We start from the raw sequence: 16,646 nt of genomic DNA, 5'->3' as shown, positions 1-16,646 counted from the left end.
GTACAAAGTTCAGCTGTTTGAGTATTGGTTTTAGGTATAATTTCCGTGGTACCAAGTAAAAAGGGCAGATGAATAAAAAGTGTGCCAAGTCTTGCGGAGACTTATCGTCGCAGCCGCAAGATGGCAACACTTGGCCTCGATGGGCCCCCCTTGGTACTGCCAGTAGAAGATGAAATAAGTCTAGGCGAAACCTCGAGGGCAAAAACGGTCATAGCCTGACAGGGGCCATGACAGGTACGGTTCCATGTGCACAGAAGTTTTTACAAGTACCTGTTTCCGTACACTGTCTTTCTTGAATTCGGCCTCCTCCCGGGCTAAGTACCTAAAAGAAATAAATGACTTCTTCACAGAGGTAACATCAGATTTTCTAGTAAGTTCTGGGGTTACAAAAAGATCAGGGCGCCCTAGTTCAATTAAACATTTTCTAATATATTTGAGCCAGTGGACTTTAGACCCATTTTCCCATGTTATTGCTTCTTTTAGAATTTGTTGGGTAAGGGGTATTTCAGTATTTACCCAGCAGTTTAGCCAACAGTGTATAGGATTTACGGCTAAACTGTCGCTTAGGTATGGCATACCCAGTTCTTCATGAACAGAGAAGTTACCAGTGCCCCTTGGTACCCTCAGAACACGTTTTAGGAAGTTATTTTCTGTAACTTCCAGACCTCTGGAAGAAGTAAACCCCCATAACTCACTGCCATAACACGCAATAGATATACTTTTTGCTTTGTACAATTGGAGCAGTGCAACCACTGGGGTATTTCCCATTTTTCTTGCAAAATCAAGTATGGCTGCATTAGCCCTTGTTACCTCTCCCATTTTCCTCTGTACAGCGGGTCCCCAATTTAACTGATGGTCCAAGAGGACACCCAGATAAGAGAATGTCTTAGTCACTGGAATTTTTTCCCCATTAACATTAAAGATATTTGATTTTTTATACCCCAAGCCTACCTTCATGACATAGGACTTTGAAATATTAATACTCAAGTCCCGTGAGTACATGAAGTCATGAAATGCTTTTAACAGGGTTTGTAGGCCTGCTGCAGTCCTGGAAATCAGGACTGCGTCGTCCGCATAAAGCAGTACCGGCAATCCTTTCCGGCCTACATAGGGGTAATCGACTCCCGTGTCTAAGAGGTACTGTTCTAAGTCATTGATGTACAGGTTGAAGAGGAATGGGGCTAAAATACACCCTTGGCGAACGCCCCGATGTATTCCAAATTCCCTTGTTACTTTTAAATCTTGTGTATATCTGACATTTGCTCGTGTGTCAGAATGCATGTCGGCTAGAAAATTAATCAGATTCTGCTCTATGCCCATTTTTGCCATGACATCCCATAATCTACCTCGGTCTACACAGTCGAAATCCGACGATAGATCCATGAATGCCATGTGGATTGTACCTTCTCTGGCCATGGTATATTTCCCTATAATCATATACAGGTTCAGGCACTGGGTAATCGTTGAATGACCAGGCCTGAAGCCATATTGAATTGGGGAGATTATATTATTTTCATCTGCCCAAGTTTTTAATCTATTTAAAATTACGCCCCCTACCACTTTTGCTACGGAATTGATTAAAAATATTGGTCTGTAGCAAAGTGGACTACTACGATCTCCTTTTTTAAATACAGGTACTATAGTAGAAATCCCCCATGACGTTGGGCAACCAGCCGCCGCCGCCGCATTGTTTACAGCGGTAAGGACTGGGGCCCAAAGTGATGGCAGGGATTTAAAGAGATCCGGGGAAAGGCCATCAGGCCCAGGGGCCTTATTACAAGTTAGGCCTTTAATACCTATTTCAATCTCATTAGCTGTAAAGTGCAAAAAGTTCTCCATTGGAGTAATAAAAGAATATTCTGCCTGGGGCTTATTACTTTTAAAAAATGGTGCTAAAATGAGTAACCCAGTCTTCCTCAGGAATATTTGTGCCAAGGGCCAAATTACTTGGGTCATCAAACAAAGGTTTGTTGATGATTTCCCAGAACCTGGCACTATTACCCAAAATTTTCGGGTCTAGGAGAGACTCCCAAGTACTTGCCTTAACCTCTTTTTTCCGTATTTCGAGGCATTTTTTATATTGTATACGCATGGCTTTGATACAGGCCGGGTCTCTAGGTCTAGCTTTTACGGCTGTCTTAAGGTCTCTGTTGGCCTTAGAGCAAGAGTGATCAAACCATTTTGGATTATTTCCAATACGCCCTCTTGCTGGCACCGTTAACAAAGACCCTACTGTTGCAACGACCCCCTCAAAAGCAGACAAAGTTTGGCCAGGAGATGATGTGGGTGACACACAGATTGAGAGATCAAAACTACAAAGGTTATTTATCGATGTATACAAATTATCACAGTCCACCATAGTCCATTTTAAGCGGCGCTTTCCATTTATAGACTTTATAGTTCCATGGCTTTCACTGTACTTTCGCAATTCAAGAATGCCTCCACCAACATTAATGGAAATCGGGTTATGATCGCTATGGGCATTCCATTGAATGCGTAAATCCGAGACAAAATTCGCAAGGTCCGTGGATAATAGAATATGGTCTATATATGACCCATTTAAGTTGCCTTTATACGTAGGGACTTGGAAGAGTGTATGCTCCGCTGTCTCAGACATAGCAGCAACTAGATTATATTTATCCATCATGTTGTTAAGCTGTGTTCCACGCCGCGAGTGCTCAAAGTGAAATCCTTTTATGCTGTTGCACCCTAAATAACCCATGGGCGTCTCTCCAGGATTCCCACAGGGATGTGTATTAAAGTCTCCGGCAATCAGCAATTTACTCGACAAATTCCCCTTATTGTCACTCAGAAAGTCATTCAGGTGTAGTAGGTTACATTCTCCAAACTGATTAGATGCATTATAAAAATTGATCAAAGTCAGGGTATATTTACCCCTTTTTAACTCAAGTACTTGGAAATTCCTATTTCCTGTGTGACGAATGGTTTTTTGATGTGTAAGAGCCAAACTTATATAAATTGCCAAACCCCCCTTTGCTCTCCCGCTACTTGAGGGTTCTGCTGGATTGAAAAAACGTTGGTATCCCTCAATGTGAGCGAATTTTTTATCTACCAGCCAGGTCTCTTGCAGACATATCACTACGTGTTGTTTAACGAAAGACAGCCAAGTGGGGTCACAGATTTTATCGGCCAGGCCTGCCGTATTCCAGGAAACCAGACTTGTAGCATTTAAGTCTATGTTTGCATTTACGGATTTAGCAGCTTTTGGGAAAATAGGCTCTGTTCTAGTGACTACCTGTTCTACCGATACGTTGTGATGTTGTTCTGCATTAGATAGTTCGCGACTGGGAGCTTCTTCATAGTCTGTAAGCGGCTCTGATCTATTTTGTAGAGGTGTGCTCTCAACTGGGGATCTTATATCTAAACCCATTTGCTCAGTTGTTGATAAGCTGTTAATAATATCAGAATCATTTAAACCCTTTGTACCGTTACTTTTGCCGAGTATCAGCTCACAATTTACAATGTCTTTATGTGCGCAGGAAATTTGTGATTCAGATAGTCAATCAACCCCCTCCAAGTCACACTGGTCATAGAAGGCATGAAATCTGTTTGAAATTAGAACGTTGTACTGGTTGTTCATATTAGGGAAGTAGGGGTATTCCTGTTGAGGTACCTGATGTAAACCTTCCCTACTCTCTGGGTACATTGTAGAATAATCTGTAGTTCTATAATTCCAAGATATAGCCTGACCTGGATATAATTGGTCACCCATATTATGGTGGCTGGTATTGCCTACATTATGCCAGTTTTGATATTGGTTAGTGTGAGTATAAGACCCTCTCTGTTCCCCCGGAAGGTGAGGATACCTAATGTTTAGCCCAGGACCATTTGAGGGGTAGAAATAACTAAGGTCCTTTGTACGGATCAGGCTATTTGTAGAGCTGTCCCTCCACCTAGTGATGTACCTTGCCACTCTAGTGTCATTGAAAGTTACAATAATGCATTCGCCTTCTGTAGACTTAAATCTGTGTCCCACCCAATCTACCCTCCTAGCATGAGCAATACGTCCATCAAGATGTGGATGGAGTGGCCTATGAGTAGTTAACCAATGAGACACCTTGTTTTTTAACTCCTCATACGTTTCTGTCTTTCCCTCGCCCAGTTTAGGGACACCTATCATCACCATTGTGTATGGGTGAGACTCTGGGGAGAGGTTAGTATGAATTGGTATTTTAGGGGGTTTTCGAGTTGAATTTACAGTGGGGTCATTTATTGGCACCTTTTGTGTCAATAAGGACCTTGATGATCCGTGCTGGTCAGTTTGTTTATCCAAGCATAAACCCTCAGCTGCCCATTCACTCTCATCGTTATCAACTAGAGGAGACGTAGGAGTTGCATTAGTGTCTGGGATTACTACAGGAACACTGTTATTATTGTAGGCAATAGAGTTTTTATTGGAAACATTTAAAGCAGAACCTGTCCGTAAGAGAGGTAGTGGCTGTTTAGTATTACCAATAACAGGTGGATTTTTTGATCGTACAGCCTTTTTGTTAGTCGATTTAGGTGGACATTTGACTGGCGCCTCTTTTGTTGATATAAATTCAAGTGTTTCCAGCAGTAATACTGTATTTTTATTTTGTATGGAATCGGATTTCTCAATCATTTCTTCCAGCTTGATAATTCTTTCTCGTATTGGCAGCAAAAGGGTCCTTATAAGATGTTCTATATGGTCCAAACATATAATGTCGCCTAGGACTAATGAATCAGTTTGACATGACCGATCAACGCTGTCTGATATATTGTCTGGCTGTTGAATTACCGTCATACTAGTTGGTAGTAAAGTCTGGTGAGTAGTTATCTTATTTGTCTGTTTGGTCAGTCTAAAACTAGACCAAACGTCTTTTAATGAGGATTTATGTTTGCAGATAGGTCGTGAAATTAATTTCCTGTTTGTTTTTAACTTTTTCCTATACCGTCTTCTAGATTTAATTATCAGGCTATCATTTTCATTCACAGGGGTATTTAAAGGTAGCAATCCCCCGAGTTTACTTCACATGATAGAGTTAAAGGCACATCCTTCAGTGAGGAAGAGGTACCTTGATGTATCTGTGATAATTTCAAAAAGGGGGTGGTGATGGACAGAGTATCTCAGTTAATCAGAACACTCCTACCCAGTCAACAGATCAGGGCTTGATCCATCACCGTTTTTTAGCTCACTGCACCATCCCAGTTCAGAACCTGGCTACATGCAAATTAGTCTGTCCCTGGCCCAGTGCATCATGGGAACAGGGCAGACCAAACTACCAAGCCAATTCTTTACTGGAAAGGAAACAAGCTTCCGGGGACCGGTTTCTGGCATTACAGCCGTCTTCGGCCCAGCTTGCTTGAATCCTGATGGTGCAGTGAGCAAGGGACTCATGTCTGAGCATACCCTTCCACACTTATGGTGGCCAAAATAATTTCAAAAAGGGGGTGGTGATGGACAGAGTATCTGAGTTAATCAGAACACTCCTACCCAGTCAACAGATCAGGGCTAGATCCATCACCGTTTTTTAGCTCACTGCACCATCCCAGTTCAGAACCTGGCTACATGCAAATTAGTCTGTCCCTGGCCCAGTGCATCATGGGAACAGGGCAGACCAAACTACCAAGCCAATTCTTTACTGGAAAGGAAACAAGCTTCCGGGGACCGGTTTCTGGCATTACAGCCGTCTTCGGCCCGGCTTGCTTGAATCCTGATGGTGCAGTGAGCAAGGGACTCATGTCTGAGCATACCCTTCCACACTTATGGTGGCCAAAATTATTTCAAAAAGGGGGTGGTGATGGACAGAGTATCTGAGTTAATCAGAACACTCCTACCCAGTCAACAGATCAGGGCTTGATCCATCACCGTTTTTTAGCTCACTGCACCATCCCAGTTCAGAACCTGGCTACATGCAAATTAGTCTGTCCCTGGCCCAGTGCATCATGGGAACAGGGCAGACCAAACTACCAAGCCAATTCTTTACTGGAAAGGAAACAAGCTTCCGGGGACCGGTTTCTGGCATTACAGCCGTCTTCGGCCCAGCTTGCTTGAATCCTGATGGTGCAGTGAGCAAGGGACTCATGTCTGAGCATACCCTTCCACACTTATGGTGGCCAAAATAATTTCAAAAAGGGGGTGGTGATGGACAGAGTATCTGAGTTAATCAGAACACTCCTACCCAGTCAACAGATCAGGGCTTGATCCATCACCATTTTTTAGCTCACTGCACCATCCCAGTTCAGAACCTGGCTACATGCAAATGAGTCTGTCCCTGGCCCAGTGCATCATGGGAACAGGGCAGACCAAACTACCAAGCCAATTCTTTACTGGAAAGGAAACAAGCTTCCGGGGACCGGTTTCTGGCATTACAGCCGTCTTCGGCCCGGCTTGCTTGAATCCTGATGGTGCAGTGAGCAAGGGACTCATGTCTGAGCATACCCTTCCACACTTATGGTGGCCAAAATAATTTAAAAAAGGGGGTGGTGATGGACAGAGTATCTGAGTTAATCAGAACACTCCTACCCAGTCAACAGATCAGGGCTTGATCCATCACCGTTTTTTAGCTCACTGCACCATCCCAGTTCAGAACCTGGCTACATGCAAATTAGTCTGTCCCTGGCCCAGTGCATCATGGGAACAGGGCAGACCAAACTACCAAGCCAATTCTTTACTGGAAAGGAAACAAGCTTCCGGGGACCGGTTTCTGGCATTACAGCCGTCTTCGGCCCGGCTTGCTTGAATCCTGATGGTGCAGTGAGCAAGGGACTCATGTCTGAGCATACCCTTCCACACTTATGGTGGCCAAAATAATTTCAAAAAGGGGGTGGTGATGGACAGAGTATCTGAGTTAATCAGAACACTCCTACCCAGTCAACAGATCAGGGCTTGATCCATCACCGTTTTTTAGCTCACTGCACCATCCCAGTTCAGAACCTGGCTACATGCAAATTAGTCTGTCCCTGGCCCAGTGCATCATGGGAACAGGGCAGACCAAACTACCAAGCCAATTCTTTACTGGAAAGGAAACAAGCTTCCGGGGACCGGTTTCTGGCATTACAGCCGTCTTCGGCCCGGCTTGCTTGAATCCTGATGGTGCAGTGAGCAAGGGACTCATGTCTGAGCATACCCTTCCACACTTATGGTGGCCAAAATAATTTCAAAAAGGGGGTGGTGATGGACAGAGTATCTGAGTTAATCAGAACACTCCTACCCAGTGAACAGATCAGGGCTTGATCCATCACCGTTTTTTAGCTCACTGCACAATCCCAGTTCAGAACCTGGCTACGTGCAAATTAGTCTGTCCCTGGCCCAGTGCATCATGGGAACAGGGCAGACCAAACTACCAAGCCAATTCTTTACTGGAAAGGAAACAAGCTTCCGGGGACCGGTTTCTGGCATTACAGCCGTCTTCGGCCCGGCTTGCTTGAATCCTGATGGTGCAGTGAGCAAGGGACTCATGTCTGAGCATACCCTTCCACACTAATGGTGGCCAAAATAATTTCAAAAAGGGGGTGGTGATGGACAGAGTATCTGAGTTAATCAGAACACTCCTACCCAGTCAACAGATCAGGGCTTGATCCATCACCGTTTTTTAGCTCACTGCACCATCCCAGTTCAGAACCTGGCTACATGCAAATTAGTCTGTCCCTGGCCCAGTGCATCATGGGAACAGGGCAGACCAAACTACCAAGCCAATTCTTTACTGGAAAGGAAACAAGCTTCCGGGGACCGGTTTCTGGCATTACAGCCGTCTTCGGCCCGGCTTGCTTGAATCCTGATGGTGCAGTGAGCAAGGGACTCATGTCTGAGCATACCCTTCCACACTTATGGTGGCCAAAATAATTTCAAAAAGGGGGTGGTGATGGACAGAGTATCTGAGTTAATCAGAACACTCCTACCCAGTCAACAGATCAGGGCTTGATCCATCACCGTTTTTTAGCTCACTGCACCATCCTAGTTCAGAACCTGGCTACATGCAAATTAGTCTGTCCCTGGCCCAGTGCATCATGGGAACAGGGCAGACCAAACTACCAAGCCAATTCTTTACTGGAAAGGAAACAAGCTTCCGGGGACCGGTTTCTGGCATTACAGCCGTCTTCGGCCCGGCTTGCTTGAATCCTGATGGTGCAGTGAGCAAGGGACTCATGTCTGAGCATACCCTTCCACACTTATGGTGGCCAAAATAATTTCAAAAAGGGGGTGGTGATGGACAGAGTATCTGAGTTAATCAGAACACTCCTACCCAGTCAACAGATCAGGGCTTGATCCATCACGGTTTTTTAGCTCACTGCACCATCCCAGTTCAGAACCTGGCTACATGCAAATTAGTCTGTCCCTGGCCCAGTGCATCATGGGAACAGGGCAGACCAAACTACCAAGCCAATTCTTTACTGGAAAGGAAACAAGCTTCCGGGGACCGGTTTCTGGCATTACAGCCGTCTTCGGCCCGGCTTGCTTGAATCCTGATGGTGCAGTGAGCAAGGGACTCATGTCTGAGCATACCCTTCCACACTTATGGTGGCCAAAATAATTTCAAAAAGGGGGTGGTGATGGACAGAGTATCTGAGTTAATCAGAACACTCCTACCCAGTCAACAGATCAGGGCTTGATCCATCACCGTTTTTTAGCTCACTGCACCATCCCAGTTCAGAACCTGGCTACATGCAAATTAGTCTGTCCCTGGCCCAGTGCATCATGGGAACAGGGCAGACCAAACTACCAAGCCAATTATTTACTGGAAAGGAAACAAGCTTCCAGGGACCGGTTTCTGGCATTACAGCCGTCTTCGGCCCGGCTTGCTTGAATCCTGATGGTGCAGTGAGCAAGGGACTCATGTCTGAGCATACCCTTCCACACTTATGGTGGCCAAAATAATTTCAAAAAGGGGGTGGTGATGGACAGAGTATCTGAGTTAATCAGAACACTCCTACCCAGTCAACAGATCAGGGCTTGATCCATCACGGTTTTTTAGCTCACTGCACCATCTCAGTTCAGAACCTGGCTACATGCAAATTAGTCTGTCCCTGGCCCAGTGCATCATGGGAACAGGGCAGACCAAACTACCAAGCCAATTCTTTACTGGAAAGGAAACAAGCTTCCGGGGACCGGTTTCTCGCATTACAGCCATCTTCGGCCCGGCTTGCTTGAATCCTGATGGTGCAGTGAGCAAGGGACTCATGTCTGAGCATACCCTTCCACACTTATGGTGGCCAAAATAATTTCAAAAAGGGGGTGGTGATTGACAGAGTATCTGAGTTAATCAGAACACTCCTACCCAGTCAACAGATCAGGGCTTGATCCATCACCGTTTTTTAGCTCACTGCACCATCCCAGTTCAGAACCTGGCTACATGCAAATTAGTCTGTCCCTGGCCCAGTGCATCATGGGAACAGGGCAGACCAAACTACCAAGCCAATTCTTTACTGGAAAGGAAACAAGCTTCCGGGGACCGGTTTCTGGCATTACAGCCGTCTTCGGCCCGGCTTGCTTGAATCCTGATGGTGCAGTGAGCAAGGGACTCACGTCTGAGCATACCCTTCCACACTTATGGTGGCCAAAATAATTTCAAAAAGGGGGTGGTGATGGACAGAGTATCTGAGTTAATCAGAACACTCCTACCCAGTCAAGAGATCAGGGCTTGATCCATCACCGTTTTTTAGCTCACTGCACCATCCCAGTTCAGAACCTGGCTACATGCAAATCAGTCTGTCCCTGGCCCAGTGCATCATGGGAACAGGGCAGACCAAACTACCAAGCCAATTCTTTACTGGAAAGGAAACAAGCTTCCGGGGACCGGTTTCTGGCATTACAGCCGTCTTCGGCCCGGCTTGCTTGAATCCTGATGGTGCAGTGAGCAAGGGACTCATGTCTGAGCATACCCTTCCACACTTATGGTGGCCAAAATAATTTCAAAAAGGGGGTGGTGATGGACAGAGTATCTGAGTTAATCAGAACACTCCTACCCAGTCAACAGATCAGGGCTTGATCCATCACCGTTTTTTAGCTCACTGCACCATCCCAGTTCAGAACCTGGCTACATGCAAATTAGTCTGTCCCTGGCCCAGTGCATCATGGGAACAGGGCAGACCAAACTACCAAGCCAATTCTTTACTGGAAAGGAAACAAGCTTCCGGGGACCGGTTTCTGGCATTACAGCCGTCTTCGGCCCGGCTTGCTTGAATCCTGATGGTGCAGTGAGCAAGGGACTCATGTCTGAGCATACCCTTCCACACTTATGGTGGCCAAAATAATTTCAAAAAGGGGGTGGTGATGGACAGAGTATCTGAGTTAATCAGAACACTCCTACCCAGTCAACAGATCAGGGCTTGATCCATCACCGTTTTTTAGCTCACTGCACCATCCCAGTTCAGAACCTGGCTACATGCAAATTAGTCTGTCCCTGGCCCAGTGCATCATGGGAACAGGGCAGACCAAACTACCAAGCCAATTCTTTACTGGAAAGGAAACAAGCTTCCGGGGACCGGTTTCTGGCATTACAGCCGTCTTCGGCCCGGCTTGCTTGAATCCTGATGGTGCAGTGAGCAAGGGACTCATGTCTGAGCATACCCTTCCACACTTATGGTGGCCAAAATAATTTCAAAAAGGGGGTGGTGATGGACAGAGTATCTGAGTTAATCAGAACACTCCTACCCAGTCAACAGATCAGGGCTTGATCCATCACGGTTTTTTAGCTCACTGCACCATCCCAGTTCAGAACCTGGCTACATGCAAATTAGTCTGTCCCTGGCCCAGTGCATCATGGGAACAGGGCAGACCAAACTACCAAGCCAATTCTTTACTGGAAAGGAAACAAGCTTCCGGGGACCGGTTTCTCGCATTACAGCCATCTTCGGCCCGGCTTGCTTGAATCCTGATGGTGCAGTGAGCAAGGGACTCATGTCTGAGCATACCCTTCCACACTTATGGTGGCCAAAATAATTTCAAAAAGGGGGTGGTGATTGACAGAGTATCTGAGTTAATCAGAACACTCCTACCCAGTCAACAGATCAGGGCTTGATCCATCACCGTTTTTTAGCTCACTGCACCATCCCAGTTCAGAACCTGGCTACATGCAAATTAGTCTGTCCCTGGCCCAGTGCATCATGGGAACAGGGCAGACCAAACTACCAAGCCAATTCTTTACTGGAAAGGAAACAAGCTTCCGGGGACCGGTTTCTGGCATTACAGCCGTCTTCGGCCCGGCTTGCTTGAATCCTGATGGTGCAGTGAGCAAGGGACTCACGTCTGAGCATACCCTTCCACACTTATGGTGGCCAAAATAATTTCAAAAAGGGGGTGGTGATGGACAGAGTATCTGAGTTAATCAGAACACTCCTACCCAGTCAAGAGATCAGGGCTTGATCCATCACCGTTTTTTAGCTCACTGCACCATCCCAGTTCAGAACCTGGCTACATGCAAATCAGTCTGTCCCTGGCCCAGTGCATCATGGGAACAGGGCAGACCAAACTACCAAGCCAATTCTTTACTGGAAAGGAAACAAGCTTCCGGGGACCGGTTTCTGGCATTACAGCCGTCTTCGGCCCGGCTTGCTTGAATCCTGATGGTGCAGTGAGCAAGGGACTCATGTCTGAGCATACCCTTCCACACTTATGGTGGCCAAAATAATTTCAAAAAGGGGGTGGTGATGGACAGAGTATCTGAGTTAATCAGAACACTCCTACCCAGTCAACAGATCAGGGCTTGATCCATCACGGTTTTTTAGCTCACTGCACCATCCCAGTTCAGAACCTGGCTACATGCAAATTAGTCTGTCCCTGGCCCAGTGCATCATGGGAACAGGGCAGACCAAACTACCAAGCCAATTCTTTACTGGAAGGGAAACAAGCTTCCGGGGACCGGTTTCTGGCATTACAGCCGTCTTCGGCCCGGCTTGCTTGAATCCTGATGGTGCAGTGAGCAAGGGACTCATGTCTGAGCATACCCTTCCACACTTATGGTGGCCAAAATAATTTCAAAAAGGGGGTGGTGATGGACAGAGTATCTGAGTTAATCAGAACACTCCTACCCAGTCAACAGATCAGGGCTTGATCCATCACCGTTTTTTAGCTCACTGCACCATCCCAGTTCAGAACCTGGCTACATGCAAATTAGTCTGTCCCTGGCCCAGTGCATCATGGGAACAGGGCAGACCAAACTACCAAGCCAATTCTTTACTGGAAAGGAAACAAGCTTCCGGGGACCGGTTTCTGGCATTACAGCCGTCTTCGGCCCGGCTTGCTTGAATCCTGATGGTGCAGTGAGCAAGGGACTCATGTCTGAGCATACCCTTCCACACTAATGGTGGCCAAAATAATTTCAAAAAGGGGGTGGTGATGGACAGAGTATCTGAGTTAATCAGAACACTCCTACCCAGTCAACAGATCAGGGCTTGATCCATCACCGTTTTTTAGCTCACTGCACCATCCCAGTTCAGAACCTGGCTACATGCAAATTAGTCTGTCCCTGGCCCAGTGCATCATGGGAACAGGGCAGACCAAACTACCAAGCCAATTCTTTACTGGAAAGGAAACAAGCTTCCGGGGACCGGTTTCTGGCATTACAGCCGTCTTCGGCCCGGCTTGCTTGAATCCTGATGGTGCAGTGAGCAAGGGACTCATGTCTGAGCATACCCTTCCACACTTATGGTGGCCAAAATAATTTCAAAAAGGGGGTGGTGATGGACAGAGTATCTGAGTTAATCAGAACACTCCTACCCAGTCAACAGATCAGGGCTTGATCCATCACCGTTTTTTAGCTCACTGCACCATCCTAGTTCAGAACCTGGCTACATGCAAATTAGTCTGTCCCTGGCCCAGTGCATCATGGGAACAGGGCAGACCAAACTACCAAGCCAATTCTTTACTGGAAAGGAAACAAGCTTCCGGGGACCGGTTTCTGGCATTACAGCCGTCTTCGGCCCGGCTTGCTTGAATCCTGATGGTGCAGTGAGCAAGGGACTCATGTCTGAGCATACCCTTCCACACTTATGGTGGCCAAAATAATTTCAAAAAGGGGGTGGTGATGGACAGAGTATCTGAGTTAATCAGAACACTCCTACCCAGTCAACAGATCAGGGCTTGATCCATCACGGTTTTTTAGCTCACTGCACCATCCCAGTTCAGAACCTGGCTACATGCAAATTAGTCTGTCCCTGGCCCAGTGCATCATGGGAACAGGGCAGACCAAACTACCAAGCCAATTCTTTACTGGAAAGGAAACAAGCTTCCGGGGACCGGTTTCTGGCATTACAGCCGTCTTCGGCCCGGCTTGCTTGAATCCTGATGGTGCAGTGAGCAAGGGACTCATGTCTGAGCATACCCTTCCACACTTATGGTGGCCAAAATAATTTCAAAAAGGGGGTGGTGATGGACAGAGTATCTGAGTTAATCAGAACACTCCTACCCAGTCAACAGATCAGGGCTTGATCCATCACCGTTTTTTAGCTCACTGCACCATCCCAGTTCAGAACCTGGCTACATGCAAATTAGTCTGTCCCTGGCCCAGTGCATCATGGGAACAGGGCAGACCAAACTACCAAGCCAATTATTTACTGGAAAGGAAACAAGCTTCCAGGGACCGGTTTCTGGCATTACAGCCGTCTTCGGCCCGGCTTGCTTGAATCCTGATGGTGCAGTGAGCAAGGGACTCATGTCTGAGCATACCCTTCCACACTTATGGTGGCCAAAATAATTTCAAAAAGGGGGTGGTGATGGACAGAGTATCTGAGTTAATCAGAACACTCCTACCCAGTCAACAGATCAGGGCTTGATCCATCACGGTTTTTTAGCTCACTGCACCATCCCAGTTCAGAACCTGGCTACATGCAAATTAGTCTGTCCCTGGCCCAGTGCATCATGGGAACAGGGCAGACCAAACTACCAAGCCAATTCTTTACTGGAAAGGAAACAAGCTTCCGGGGACCGGTTTCTCGCATTACAGCCATCTTCGGCCCGGCTTGCTTGAATCCTGATGGTGCAGTGAGCAAGGGACTCATGTCTGAGCATACCCTTCCACACTTATGGTGGCCAAAATAATTTCAAAAAGGGGGTGGTGATTGACAGAGTATCTGAGTTAATCAGAACACTCCTACCCAGTCAACAGATCAGGGCTTGATCCATCACCGTTTTTTAGCTCACTGCACCATCCCAGTTCAGAACCTGGCTACATGCAAATTAGTCTGTCCCTGGCCCAGTGCATCATGGGAACAGGGCAGACCAAACTACCAAGCCAATTCTTTACTGGAAAGGAAACAAGCTTCCGGGGACCGGTTTCTGGCATTACAGCCGTCTTCGGCCCGGCTTGCTTGAATCCTGATGGTGCAGTGAGCAAGGGACTCACGTCTGAGCATACCCTTCCACACTTATGGTGGCCAAAATAATTTCAAAAAGGGGGTGGTGATGGACAGAGTATCTGAGTTAATCAGAACACTCCTACCCAGTCAAGAGATCAGGGCTTGATCCATCACCGTTTTTTAGCTCACTGCACCATCCCAGTTCAGAACCTGGCTACATGCAAATCAGTCTGTCCCTGGCCCAGTGCATCATGGGAACAGGGCAGACCAAACTACCAAGCCAATTCTTTACTGGAAAGGAAACAAGCTTCCGGGGACCGGTTTCTGGCATTACAGCCGTCTTCGGCCCGGCTTGCTTGAATCCTGATGGTGCAGTGAGCAAGGGACTCATGTCTGAGCATACCCTTCCACACTTATGGTGGCCAAAATAATTTCAAAAAGGGGGTGGTGATGGACAGAGTATCTGAGTTAATCAGAACACTCCTACCCAGTCAACAGATCAGGGCTTGATCCATCACCGTTTTTTAGCTCACTGCACCATCCCAGTTCAGAACCTGGCTACATGCAAATTAGTCTGTCCCTGGCCCAGTGCATCATGGGAACAGGGCAGACCAAACTACCAAGCCAATTCTTTACTGGAAAGGAAACAAGCTTCCGGGGACCGGTTTCTGGCATTACAGCCGTCTTCGGCCCGGCTTGCTTGAATCCTGATGGTGCAGTGAGCAAGGGACTCATGTCTGAGCATACCCTTCCACACTTATGGTGGCCAAAATAATTTCAAAAAGGGGGTGGTGATGGACAGAGTATCTGAGTTAATCAGAACACTCCTACCCAGTCAACAGATCAGGGCTTGATCCATCACCGTTTTTTAGCTCACTGCACCATCCCAGTTCAGAACCTGGCTACATGCAAATTAGTCTGTCCCTGGCCCAGTGCATCATGGGAACAGGGCAGACCAAACTACCAAGCCAATTCTTTACTGGAAAGGAAACAAGCTTCCGGGGACCGGTTTCTGGCATTACAGCCGTCTTCGGCCCGGCTTGCTTGAATCCTGATGGTGCAGTGAGCAAGGGACTCATGTCTGAGCATACCCTTCCACACTTATGGTGGCCAAAATAATTTCAAAAAGGGGGTGGTGATGGACAGAGTATCTGAGTTAATCAGAACACTCCTACCCAGTCAACAGATCAGGGCTTGATCCATCACGGTTTTTTAGCTCACTGCACCATCCCAGTTCAGAACCTGGCTACATGCAAATTAGTCTGTCCCTGGCCCAGTGCATCATGGGAACAGGGCAGACCAAACTACCAAGCCAATTCTTTACTGGAAAGGAAACAAGCTTCCGGGGACCGGTTTCTCGCATTACAGCCATCTTCGGCCCGGCTTGCTTGAATCCTGATGGTGCAGTGAGCAAGGGACTCATGTCTGAGCATACCCTTCCACACTTATGGTGGCCAAAATAATTTCAAAAAGGGGGTGGTGATTGACAGAGTATCTGAGTTAATCAGAACACTCCTACCCAGTCAACAGATCAGGGCTTGATCCATCACCGTTTTTTAGCTCACTGCACCATCCCAGTTCAGAACCTGGCTACATGCAAATTAGTCTGTCCCTGGCCCAGTGCATCATGGGAACAGGGCAGACCAAACTACCAAGCCAATTCTTTACTGGAAAGGAAACAAGCTTCCGGGGACCGGTTTCTGGCATTACAGCCGTCTTCGGCCCGGCTTGCTTGAATCCTGATGGTGCAGTGAGCAAGGGACTCACGTCTGAGCATACCCTTCCACACTTATGGTGGCCAAAATAATTTCAAAAAGGGGGTGGTGATGGACAGAGTATCTGAGTTAATCAGAACACTCCTACCCAGTCAAGAGATCAGGGCTTGATCCATCACCGTTTTTTAGCTCACTGCACCATCCCAGTTCAGAACCTGGCTACATGCAAATCAGTCTGTCCCTGGCCCAGTGCATCATGGGAACAGGGCAGACCAAACTACCAAGCCAATTCTTTACTGGAAAGGAAACAAGCTTCCGGGGACCGGTTTCTGGCATTACAGCCGTCTTCGGCCCGGCTTGCTTGAATCCTGATGGTGCAGTGAGCAAGGGACTCATGTCTGAGCATACCCTTCCACACTTATGGTGGCCAAAATAATTTCAAAAAGGGGGTGGTGATGGACAGAGTATCTGAGTTAATCAGAACACTCCTACCCAGTCAACAGATCAGGGCTTGATCCATCACGGTTTTTTAGCTCACTGCACCATCCCAGTTCAGAACCTGGCTACATGCAAATTAGTCTGTCCCTGGCCCAGTGCATCATGGGAACAGGGCAGACCAAACTACCAAGCCAATTCTTTACTGGAAAGGAAACA

General features: G+C 47.1%; 1 protein-coding gene across 2 annotated transcripts in view; it reads left to right on the top strand.

Moving 5' to 3' along the window:
* The window catches only part of DLEC1 (DLEC1 cilia and flagella associated protein), a 691,969-nt gene that overhangs the window by 559,610 nt on the left and 115,713 nt on the right, over positions 1-16,646 (top strand). The window lies entirely within an intron of this gene.

This window comes from Lissotriton helveticus, chromosome 10 (assembly GCF_964261635.1).
Source record: "Lissotriton helveticus chromosome 10, aLisHel1.1, whole genome shotgun sequence".
In the NCBI taxonomy this organism is placed as follows: domain Eukaryota; kingdom Metazoa; phylum Chordata; class Amphibia; order Caudata; family Salamandridae; genus Lissotriton; species Lissotriton helveticus.
Note: the sequence above shows the minus strand (reverse complement) of the source record. Positions and strands in the feature narration are given on the sequence as shown.